Source organism: Bos indicus x Bos taurus, chromosome 10 (genome assembly GCF_003369695.1).
Source record: "Bos indicus x Bos taurus breed Angus x Brahman F1 hybrid chromosome 10, Bos_hybrid_MaternalHap_v2.0, whole genome shotgun sequence".
Taxonomy (NCBI): Eukaryota; Metazoa; Chordata; class Mammalia; order Artiodactyla; family Bovidae; genus Bos; species Bos indicus x Bos taurus.
Genome location: NC_040085.1, coordinates 30802269 through 30814380, shown reverse-complemented (window position 1 = coordinate 30814380; position 12112 = coordinate 30802269).

Genomic DNA, 12112 nt, shown 5'->3' with positions numbered 1-12112 from the left:
TAATACACTATATTAGGAAGTTTTAAAATCTTTTGTATTGAAAGATTCTAAACTGTAGAACGACATTATCAGATTTGTGTTTTTAAAAAATTACTCTGGCAGCAGTGTAGCGAGTGAATAAAAAGGAAGGAGACTAAGGCAGGAAAACCACATAGGCTGTTGAAGGCATTTTGGCAAAAGATGATAATGCTCTGAACTAAGGAAAGTGAAAGTCGCTGAGCCGTGTCCTACTCTTTGCGACCCCATAGACTATACATATATGAAATTCTCCAGACCAGAGTACTGTAGTGGGTAGCGGTTCCTTTTCCAGGGGGATCTTCCCAACCCAGGGATTGAATGCAGGTCTCCTGTATCGCAGGCAGATTCTTTACCTCCTGAGCCACCAGGGAAGCCAGAACTAAGGAAGAAACAGTGAAATTGGGGAGCAATGGATAGCTTCTGGATAATTTGGAAGGTAGAATGACTAGGACTTAAAGATTAGTTGGGAAAGGGAAAAGGTGATGTCCCAAATACAAATGATACTCAGGTTCTGGTTTAGGAAGCTGGTGGGTCCTTCATGGAGATAAGGAACACAAGTGGAGAGAATGTTTGGGAGACTGGGTGTGTAGATCAGTTTTATGCCTGTTGAGGGCAGCTGATAAAAAGAACAACTTCACAGTGATTTCTTTGTGGGATTTGGAATATAAGATAGGGAGCATCAGAAACAATAATTTGAAACTTCTCAAAAGTTTTTGGAGTCCATTAATTCTTTATTCTGGTTGTGAAGTTGAGAGTTAGGCTTGAGGCTTCCCTAAGCGTTATTGAAAAGTGTTCAGAATTAAGGTAGAGAAAACAACGCAAATAAGGCCCAACTATCTCTACTCCAAAAACCTTGTTGTCCTAAGAGAAGTCCCCTAGACTTCTCTCCCCCAGCGTATCCTTGGAACTGAGCCCGTGGCCAAGGTGACCCAAAATGACCAGTTTACCTCCCTTGTTTCTAGCTACCTCAAAGGCTGGTGCCCTTCTCTGAGGACTGTCTTTAAATCTGTGAATAAAAAGAAAGCTATAATATAGTCAGTGACCCTTGACTGCAATTAAGAAAGATGGGTTCTTTATTTGAGTGAAATCTATTGATTTTTCATCAAGGGGCCTTCTAAAGCATTGTGGACTGGACTTAGTCCATGTTGAGACCAAACTGTGTCTGAAATGAATGAATGAACATTCTGTACTCTGAATTTCCTCTTGAGTTGGCTTCTCAGGGAACCCAACCTGTGAAAGTTTCCCCTTTGTAAAATGAAGATAATGATAATATCTGCCTCTTTGAGTTTTGCTAAGGTATAAATTGGGCTTTTCAGGTGGCTTAGTGGGTAAAGAATCCACTCGCAATGCAGAAGACCCAGGAAACCACAGGTTCAATCCCTGGATCAGGAAGATCCCCTGGGGGCAGGCATGGCAACTCGGTCCAATATTCTTGTCTGGAGAATCCCATGAATGGAGGAGCCTGGTGGGCTATAGTTCATGGGGTCACAAAGAGTCGGACATGACTAAAGCGACTGAACACGTACCACACACACAAGGTAGAAATTACTTAACATATAAAAAAGTGCTTAAAATACTTCCTGGTAAAGAGTAAGTACTCAATAAATGTCTATAATTGTATAATTGGGGAGGTGAATTACAGTAGAGTGAGTAGGGGCTGGAGGAATAGTGTTGGAAATGGGAAATTTTTGCTTTTTGTATACTATGGTATTGTGTGAACTTATTACAGGGAATACGAATTTTTCATCATTATTTTTAATTTTAGTTTTTTATTTTTGACTGTGCTGGGTCTTCATTGCTACACACAGGGTTTTTCTAGTTGCCGTAGCAGGGGCAACTCTAGTTGTGGTGGGCAGGCTTTTCATTGCAGTAGCTTCTCTTGTTGCAGAGCACAGGCTCTAGGGTGTGCAGGCTTCAGTAGTGTGGCACATGGGCTTAGTTGCCTCTTGGCATGTGGAATCTTCCCGAATCAGGGATCAAACCCTTGTTCCCTGCATTGGCAGGCAGATTCTTAATCACTGGACCACCAGGGAAGTCCTTATAACTTTAAAATGTTTTGGGGGAAATAGAATATTTTTTAAATTATAAAGTAAATTTAAGGGCAGGGCACAAAGGCAAAAAAAAAAAAATCTATGTAAAATTTTATCATCCCAAGATATTCATCCTCTCTTTATTAAAACAAACAAGATTGTTTGCATTTGTATATATTTGTTCAACCTGTATTTATCAAGCACCTACTATATGCCTGAGTTCAGACACTGAGCTAGACACTGAATAAGATGAATAAGTCACCAAGACAGGATCCCTGCTCTCAAGAGCTTATATTTCTTCACACATACACATTGCAAAACACATGCACATTTAAAGTGCTATGAGAATTCCATTTCAAATAGACCACCCCAAAGGCCAAAAGAGATATTTTTAACATCTGTTGTTTTTGAGAAAATGCAAAATGACAAAAATTACTATGGATTCCTAATCCCCAATGTGTGGTATTAGTAGGTGGGGCCTTTGGAAGGTGCTTAGGTTATGAGGGTGGGACCCTCATGAATAAGATTAAGTGCCCTATCAAAGAGACACCAGAGAGCTTTCTCACCACTTCTGCCAGGTGAGGACACTACAGAAAGATAGCATTCTGTACCTGAAGGGGGTCCTCACCAGAACCCAACCATGCTGGCAGCCTTATCTTAGACTCCTAGCTTCCAGAACTGTGGGAAATAGATTCCTGCTGTTTAAATGCAAAAAAAAAAAAAAAAAACAAACAAACTATGAATTCATTAAACATTTTAAACAAACCTGTATCCTGTTCCTTACAACTGTATCTAAAATATATTAAGAGTCATACAAGTAGATATGTAAACTTTGAGAGAAGGACTGGGAAATCATTACTGTGTAATTTGCCATGCTGTTGTAGAGTCCTCCTTTTGGTGACCTGACCATCTCTTTAATGAGTTCAGGGTCTGAAAACTTACCCAGATCTAAAAGTGGGCAAAGGATGGTCACTAGCCATTGGGGCAACTGCCCTCAGCCCCTGGTCACCCAACCTTAATTTCTTCTGATTAAAAATTGAGGAGTACACTTGTTTGACTATCTATTTTGTCTTTGGGGATGCTATATTCTGTTAACCATTTCCATGATTCTCTGAGGGTCAGGATTCTGCAGCTGTCATTCTGATCTTTCCGCTCTTCATAATAATTGCATCTGCCTGGCTTCTCGCAATTAAGTGATATTACCTGACTTCTTGTTTCAAGACCCTATCGCTCCCCTTGCAGAACCCAGTTTTCCAACACCTGCCCCTACTGTCAGTCCTAGCCTATAAAGGAAAACCACAACTGAACTTTTGGTGATGCTGATTCACCCCTTACCATCACATTCCTTATAGTCTTGATGAATTCACAGGTCTCCACTTGGTCTTCCCACAGAACATGATCATTCTGTGGGATTTCTGACCTTAAGTACATCCACCTCCTGCTGACTTCCCTAAATTTTTTAATCTCTTCCTACACTATATGTCTTGGCAACTCTGGCATTTTTTATCTCATGTGGTCTATAAAGTTTTCCATGCCTCTAAGAGCCATCCTTATAACAAATTTGTACCATTTCCTGGGGTCCTTGGCAGAGTGATAAATTCTGTGACTTAGAGTGCTCCCAAATCAATAAACTCCCTCTAATCCAATTTTGCACTAAGGAGTTCATGATCCCAGTCTTGTTTTGGCTGACTGTATAGAGCTTTTCCATTTTCTGCTGCAAAGAATATAATCAGTCTGATTTCGGTATTGACCATCTGGTGATGTCCATGTGTAGTTTGCTGTGTTGTTGGAGGAGGGTGTTTGCTATGACCAGTGTGTTCTCTTGACAAAAATCTGTTAGCCTTTTCCCTGCTTCATTTTGTGTTCCCAAGGCCAAACTTCCTGTTACTCCAGGTATCTTTTGACTTCCTACTTTTGCATTCCAGTCCCTATGATGAAAAGGACATCTTTTTTTTTGGTGTTCTAGAAGGTCTTTATGTCATCATAGAACCATTCAGCTTCAGCTTCTTCAGCATTACTGATTGGGACATAGATTTGGATTACTGTAATATTGAATGGTTTGCCTTGGAAACGAACAGATCATTCTGTCATTTTTGAGATTGCACCTAAGTACTGCATTTCTGACTCTTCTGTTGACTGTGAGGGCTAGTCCATTTCTTCTAAGGGATTGTTGCCCACAGTAATAGATATAATGGTCATCTGAATTAAATTCACCCATTCCGGTCCATTATAGTTTGCTGATTCCCAAAATGTTGATGTTCACTCTTGTCATCTCCTGTTTGACCACTTCCAATTTTCCTTGATTCATGAACCTAACATTCCAGGTTCCTATGCAATATTGCTCTTTACAGCATTGGACTTTACTTCTATCACCAGTCACATCCACAGCTTGGCTCCATCTCTTCATTCTTTCTGGTGTTATTTCTCCACTCTTCTCCAGTAGCATATTGGGCACCTACCAACCTAGGGAGTTCATCTTTCAGTGTCGTATCTTTTTGCCTTTTCATACTGTTCATGGGGTTCTCAAGGCAAGAATACTGAAGTGGTTTGCCATTCCCTTCTCCAGTGGACCAGGTTTTGTCAAAACTCTCCACCATGACCTGTCCGTCTTGGGTGGCCCTACATGGCCTGGCTCATAGTTTCACTGAGTTAGACAAAGCTGTGATCTATGTGATCGGATTGGTTAGTTTTCTGTGATTGTGGTTTTCATTCTATCTGCCCTCTGATGGGTAAGGATAAGAACTGGTGGAAGCTTCCTGATGGGAGGGACTGGCTATGGGGGAATCTGAGTTTTACTCTGTTGGGCGGGGCCATGCTTAGTAAATCTTTAATCCAATTTTCTTTTGATAGGTGGGACTGTGTTTCCGCCCTGTAGTTTGGCCTGAGGCCAAACTATGATAGGGGTAATGGCTGTAATGGTGACCTCTTTCAAAAGGACTTATGCCAGTACTGTTGTATTCAGTGCCCCTGACCCCATGGCAGGTCATGTGTGACCTGTGCCTCTGCCCCTCTGCCGGAGACCCCGGGATGCTCACAGGCAAGTCTGGCTCAGTCTCTTGTGTGGCCACTGCTCCTTTCTCCTGGGTCCTGGTCTGCACAAGGTTTTGTTTGTGCCCTCCACAAGTCTCTTTTCCCAGTCCTGTGGAAGTTTTGTAATCAAATCCCACTGGTCTTCAAAGTCAAATTCCCTGGGGGTTCTCAGTCCCTTTGCTGGATTTTCAGGTTGGGAAATCTGTTTTGGGCCCTAGAACTTTCTTAAAAGTGTGAGAATTTCTTTGGTATAATTGTTCTGCAGTTTGTGGGTCCTCTGCTCTGCACCTCTATGGTAGCGCTAATGGTGACCTCCTCCAAGAGGGCTTATGCCACATGCCACGTGTTCCAGGTCTGCTTATTGAAAAATGCAGACTTAAATTGAAGAAAGTAGGGAAAACCACTAGACCATTCAGATCAGATCAGTCGCTCAGTCGCGTCCGACTCTTTGCGACCCCATGAATCACAGCACGCCAGGCCTCCCTGTCCATCACCAACTCCCGGAGTTCACTCAAACTCACGTCCATTGAGTCAGTGATGCCATCCAGCCATCTCATCCTCTGTCGTCCCCTTCTCCTCCTGCCCCCAATCCCTCCCAGCATCAGAGTCTTTTCCAATGAGTCAACTCTTCGCATGACGTGACCAAAGTACTGGAGTTTCAGCTTCAGCATCATTCCTTCCAAAGAAATCCCAGGGCCAATCTCCTTCAGAATGGACTGGTTGGATCTCCTTGCAGTCCAAGGGACTCTCAAGAGTCTTCTCCAACACCACAGTTCAAAAGCATCAATTCTTCTGTGCTCAGCCTTTTTCACAGTCCAACTCTCACATCCATACATGACCACAGGAAAAACCATAGCCTGGACTAGACGAACCTTTGTTGGCAAAGTAATGTCTCTGCTTTTGAATATGCTATCTAGGTTGGTCATAACTTTCCTTCCAAGGAGTAAGCGTCTTTTAATTTCATGGCTGCAGTCACCATCTGTAGTGATTTTGGAGCCCAGAAAAATAAAGTCTGACACTGTTTCCCCATCTATTTCCCATGAAGTGATGGGACCCGATGCCATGATCTTCGTTTTCTGAATGTTGAGTTTTAAGCCAACTTTTTCACTCTCCACTTTCACTTTCATCCAGAGGCTTTTTAGTTCCTCTTCACTTTCTGCCATGAGGGTGGTGTCATCTGCATATCTGAGGTTATTGATATTTCTCCTGGCAATCTTGATTCCAGCTTGTGCTTCCTCCAGCCCAGCGTTTCTCATGATGTACTCTGCATATAAGTTAAATAAACAGCGTGACAATATACAGCCTTGACGAACTCCTTTTCCTATTTGGAACCAGTCTGTTGTTCCATGTCCAGTTCTAACTGTTGCTTCCTGACCTGCATACAAATTTCTCAAGAGGCAGATCAGGTGGTCTGGTATTCCCATCTCTTTCAGAATTTTCCACAGTTTATTGTGATCCACACAGTCAAAGGCTTTGGCATAGTCAATAAAGCAGAAATAGACGTATTTCTGGAACTCTCTTGCTTTTACCACGATCCAGCGGATGTTGGCAATTTGATCTCTGGTTCCTCTGCCTTTTCTAAAACCAGCTTGAACATCAGGAAGTTCACGGTTCACATATTGCTGAAGCCTGGCTTGGAGAATTTTGAGTATTACTAGCCTGTGAAATGAGTGCAATTGTGCAGTAATTTGAACATTCTTTTGCATTGCCTTTTTTTGGGACTGGAATGAAAACTGCCCTTTTCCAGTCTTGTGGCCACTGCTGAGTTTTCCAAATTTGCTGGCATATTGAGTGCAGCACTTTCACAGCATCATCTTTCAGGATTTGGAATAGCTCAACTGGAATTCCATCACCTCCACTAGCTTTGTTTGTAGTGATGCTTTCTAAGGCCCACTTGACTTCACATTCCAGGATGTCTGACTCTAGGTCAGTGATCACACCATCCTGATTATCTGGGCGTGAAGATCTTTTTTGTACAGTTCTTCTGTGTATTCTTGCCATCTCTTCTTAATATCTTCTGCTTCTTCTAGGTCCATACCATTTCTGTCCTTTATCGAGCCCATCTTTGCATGAAATGTTCCTTGGTATCTCTGATTTTCTTGAAGAGATCCCTAGTCTTTCCCATTCTGTTGTTTTCCTCTGTTTCTTTGCATTGATTGCTGAAGAAGGCTTTCTTATCTCTTCTTGCTATTCTTTGGAACTCTGCATTCAGACCATTCAGGTATGACCTAAATCAAATCCCTTGGGATTATATACTGGAAGTGACAAATAGATTCAAGGGATTAGTTCTAAGAGGGTGCCTGAAGAAATATGGAAGGAGGTTCATGACATTGTACAGAAGGTGGTGATCAAGACCATCCCTAAGAAAAAGAAATGCAAAAAGGCAAAATGGTTGTCTGATGATGACTTACAAATAGCTGAGAAAAGAAGAGAAGCAGAAGTCAAAAGAGAAAGGGAAAGATACACTCATCTGAATGCAGAGTTCCAAAGAATAGCACTGAGAGATAAGAAAGCCTTCCTCAGCGATCAGTATACAAAGAAATAGAGGAACACAATAGAATGGGAAAGACTAGAGATCTCTTCAAGAAAATTAGAGATACCAAGGAAACATTTCATGCAAAGATGGGCACAATAAAGGACAGAAACAGTATGGACCTAACAGGAGCAGGGGATATTAAGAAGAGATGGCAAGAATACACAGAACTATACAAAAAAGATCTTCATGACCCAGATAATCACAATGGTGTGATCACTCACCTAGAGTCAGACATTCTGGAATGTGAAGTCTAGTGGGCTTTAGGAAGTATCACTGCAAGCACAGATAGTGGAGGTGATGGAATTGCAGTTGAGCTATTTCAAATCCTAAAAGATGATGCTGTGAAAGTACTGCACTCAATATGCCAGCTAATTTAGAAAACTCAGCAGCGGCCACAGGACTGGAAAGGGTCAGTTTTCATTCCAGTCCCAAAGAAAGGCAATGCCAAATAATGTTCAAATTACTACACAATTGCACTCATCTCACACGCTAGCAAAATAATGCTCAAAATTCTCCAAGCCAGGCTTCAAGAATAAGTGAACCATGAACTTCCATGTTCAAGCTGGATTTATAAAAGCCAGAGGAACAAGAGATCAAATCACCAACATCCGTTGGATCATCGAAAAAGCAAGAGAGTTCCAGAAAAACACCTACGTCTGCTTTATTGACTATGCCAAAGTCTTTGACTGTGTGGATCACAACAAACAGTGGAAAATTCTTAAAGATATAGGAATACCAGACCACCTTACCTGCCACCTGAGAAATCCGTATGTAGGTCAAGAAGCAACAGTTAGAACCGGACATGGAACAATGGACTGGTTCCAAATTGGGAAAGGAGTACGCCAAGGCTGTATACTGTCCCTCTGCTTATTTATCTTATATGTAGAGTACATCATGAGAAAATCGGGCTGGATGAAACACAAGCTGGAATCAAGATTGCTGGGAGAAATAACCTCAGATATGCAGATGACACCACCCTTATGGCAGAAAGTGAAGAGAAACTAAAGAGTCTCTTGATGAAAGTGAAAGAGGAGAGTGAAATATCTGGCTTAAAACTCAACATTCAAAAAACCAAGATTGAGGCATCCAGTCCATCACTTCATGGCAAATAGATGAGGAAACAATGGAAACAGTGACAGACTTTATTTTCTTGGGCTCCAAAATCACTAAAGATGGTGACTGCAGCCATGAAATTAAAAGGACACTTGCTCCTTGGAAGAAAAGCTGTGACAAACCTAGACATTACTTTACTGACAAAGGTCTGTCTAGTCAAAACTGTGGTTTTTCCAGTCATCGTGTATGGATGTGACAGTTGGACTATAAAGAAAGCTGAGGGCCGAAGAATTGATGCTTTTGAACTGTGGTGTTGGAGAAGACTCTTGAGGGTCCCTTGGACTGCAAGGAGATCAAATCAGTCAATCCTAAAGGAAATCAGGCCTGAATACTCATCGGAAGGACTGATGCTGAAATTGAAACTCCAATACTATGGCCACTTGATGCAAAGAACTGACTCATTGGAAAAGACCCTGATGCTGGGAAGGATTGAAGGTAGGAGGAGAAGGGGACGACAGAGGATGAGATGGCTGGATGGCATCACTGACTCGATAGACATGAGTTTGAGCAAGCTCCAGGAATTGGTGATGGACAGGGAAGCCTGGTGTGCTGCAGTCCATGGGGTCGCAAAGAGTCGGACACGACTGAGCGACTGAACTGAACTGGGTCCAATTTTAAAATCTGGTGCCCTGATTAAGCATCCTCGACTCCAGTCCCTTGCTTCTCTCCCAGTTCCTGCCATTACATACTGGGCTAGTTCTTGCAGCTCCTTTGGAATATAGTGCCTTGTTTATCAGACCCAATATGTCCTGTACTGGATTATATATAGTGTTTCAACCGTATTTATCAGCCAAGTATCCAGGAGGGAGATGCAAGCAAATTTTGAGGAGGGTACATGCAGTGTTGCAGGGTACTGGCTTCTGCACTGTCTACAGGCAAGAGGTGTGGGATGGTGGGCCATTTCTGTAGGTTCAGGGGGGTCAGAAGAATCTGGAAATTCAAGATCTTCAGGAGCATCAATCAGATATCCTCATTCCATGTGTTGTGATCCCATTATTTCCCAACCAGGACCCTTAGCTCACCTGCATTACTTGGAAGTTTAACCTTATTGAAGCTTAAACTATTCTGATGATAATCCTGCTGCTGCTGCTAAGTCGCTTCAGTCATATCTGACTCTGTGCGATCCCATAGATGGAAGCCCACCAGGTTCCCCCATCTCTGGGATTCTCCAGGCAAGAGTCCTGGAGTGGGTTGCCGTTTTCTTCTCCAGTGCATGAAAGTGAAAAGTGAAAGTGAAGTCGCTCAGCCGTGTCCGACTCTTAGCAACCCCATGGACTGCAGCCTACCAGGCTCCACCGCCCATGGGATTTTCCAGGCAAGAGTACTGGAGTGGGGTGCCATTGCCTTCTCCGGATGATAATCCTGGGCCTCACCTTTCCCTGCTGCCCCACTGCAGGTGTTTAAGCCCTTGTTATGTGCTGTTAAGGAAGCCCTCTGGATTTCATAGGCTTCCCTGGTGGCTCAGTGGTAAAGAATACACCTGCAATGAGGAGATGCAGGTTCAGTCCCTGGGCTGAGCAGAGCCCCTGGAGAAGGAAATGGCAACCCACTCCAGTATTCTTGCCTGGGAAATTCCATGGACAGAAAAGCCTGGTGGGCTATAGTCCATGGGGTCACAAAAGAATCAGGCAGGACTTAGTGACTAAGGAACAACTGGATTTCACATTTAGCTTTCAGTAACAGAACCCAATTTCACTATCCTTGTAGTTATTATGCCTCCAGTATATATTTTTTGAAATATCATTGATTTACAATGTTGTGTTAGTTTTTGATATACAGCAGTTATTGAGGTTTTCTTTCCATTATGGTTTATTTATAACAGGATGTTGAATATAGTTCCCTGTGCTATCCATTTGTGTCTGCAGAATGTAAACTCCTGATTTATCCTTCCCCCGTCCCTTTTCTCTTTGATAACCATAAGTTTGTTTCCTATGTCTGTGAGTCTGTTTCTGTTTTGTAAATAAGCTCAACTGTATCATATTTTAGATTGCACATGTAAGTGATATCATATGGTATTTGTCTTTCTCTTTCTGACTTACTTCACTTAGTGTCATAATCTCTAGGTCCATCCGTGTTGCTGTGGCATTATTTCATTCTTTTTTCATGGCCGAGTAGTATTCCATTGTGTGTATATATGTGTGTGTGTGTGTATACACACATACATCTTCTTTATCCATTTATCTGTCAGTGGATGTTGCTTCTATGTCTTGGCTATTGTAAATAGTGCTGCTATGAACATTAGGGGCGCATGTATCTTTTTTCTTTTTTTAAATGTTGATTTAATTTTGGTTGCACCGTGAGGCATGTAGGATCTTAGTTCCCAGATCTGGGAGCACAGAGTCTTAACCACTGGACCACCAGGGAAGTCTTATCTTTTTAAAAATCTTTACTGAAGTATAGTTGGTTTACAATGTTGTATTACTTTCAGATGTATAGCAAAGTGATTCATTTATACATGTATATAAATATATATTCTTTTTTCACATTCTCTTCCATTATAGGTTGTTACAAGATATTAAGTATAGTTTCCTATGTTATGCAGTAGGTCCTTGTTGGTTATCTATTTTATGTATAGTACTGTGTATGTTTTAATCCCAAATTCCTAATTTATTCCTTCTCTCCTTTCTCCTTTGGTAACTCTCAGTTTGTTTTCTATATCTCTGAGTCTATTTCTACTTTGTAAGTAAGTTCATTTGTGTCATTTTTTTGGATTCCACATATAAGCAATATCATATGGTATGTGTCTTTCTCTTTCTGACTTTGCTTAGTGTGATAATCTCTGGATCCATCCATGTTGCTGCAAATGACATTCTTTCATTCTTCTTTATGGCTGAGTAATATTCCATTGTATACACATCCCACAGTTTTGTTATCCATTCATCTCTTGTTGGACATTTAGGTTGTTTCCATGTCTTGGATACTGTGAATAGTGCTGCTATGAACAGAGGGGTGCATATATCTTTTCAAATTAGAGTTTTGTCTGGAGGTTTGCTTAGGAGTTGGAGAAGGCAATGGCACCCCACTCCAGTACTCTTGCCTGGAGAATCCCCTGGACGGAGGAGCCTGGTAGGCTTCAGTCCATGGAGTCACGAAGAGTTGGATATGACTGAGCGACTTCACTTTCACTTTTCACTTTCATGCATTGGAAAAGGAAATGGCAACCCACTCCAGTGTTCTTGCCTGGAGAATCCCAGGGATAGGGGAGCCTGGTGGGCTGCCATCTATGGGGTCGCCCAGAGTCGGACACGACTGAAGCGACTTAACAGCAGCAGCAGCATGCTTATGAGTAGGATTGCTACAGTATGTGGCAATATTTTTATTTTGTTGAAAAACCTCTGTGCTGTTCTCTATAGTGACTGCAGCAACTTAGATTCTCACTAACAGT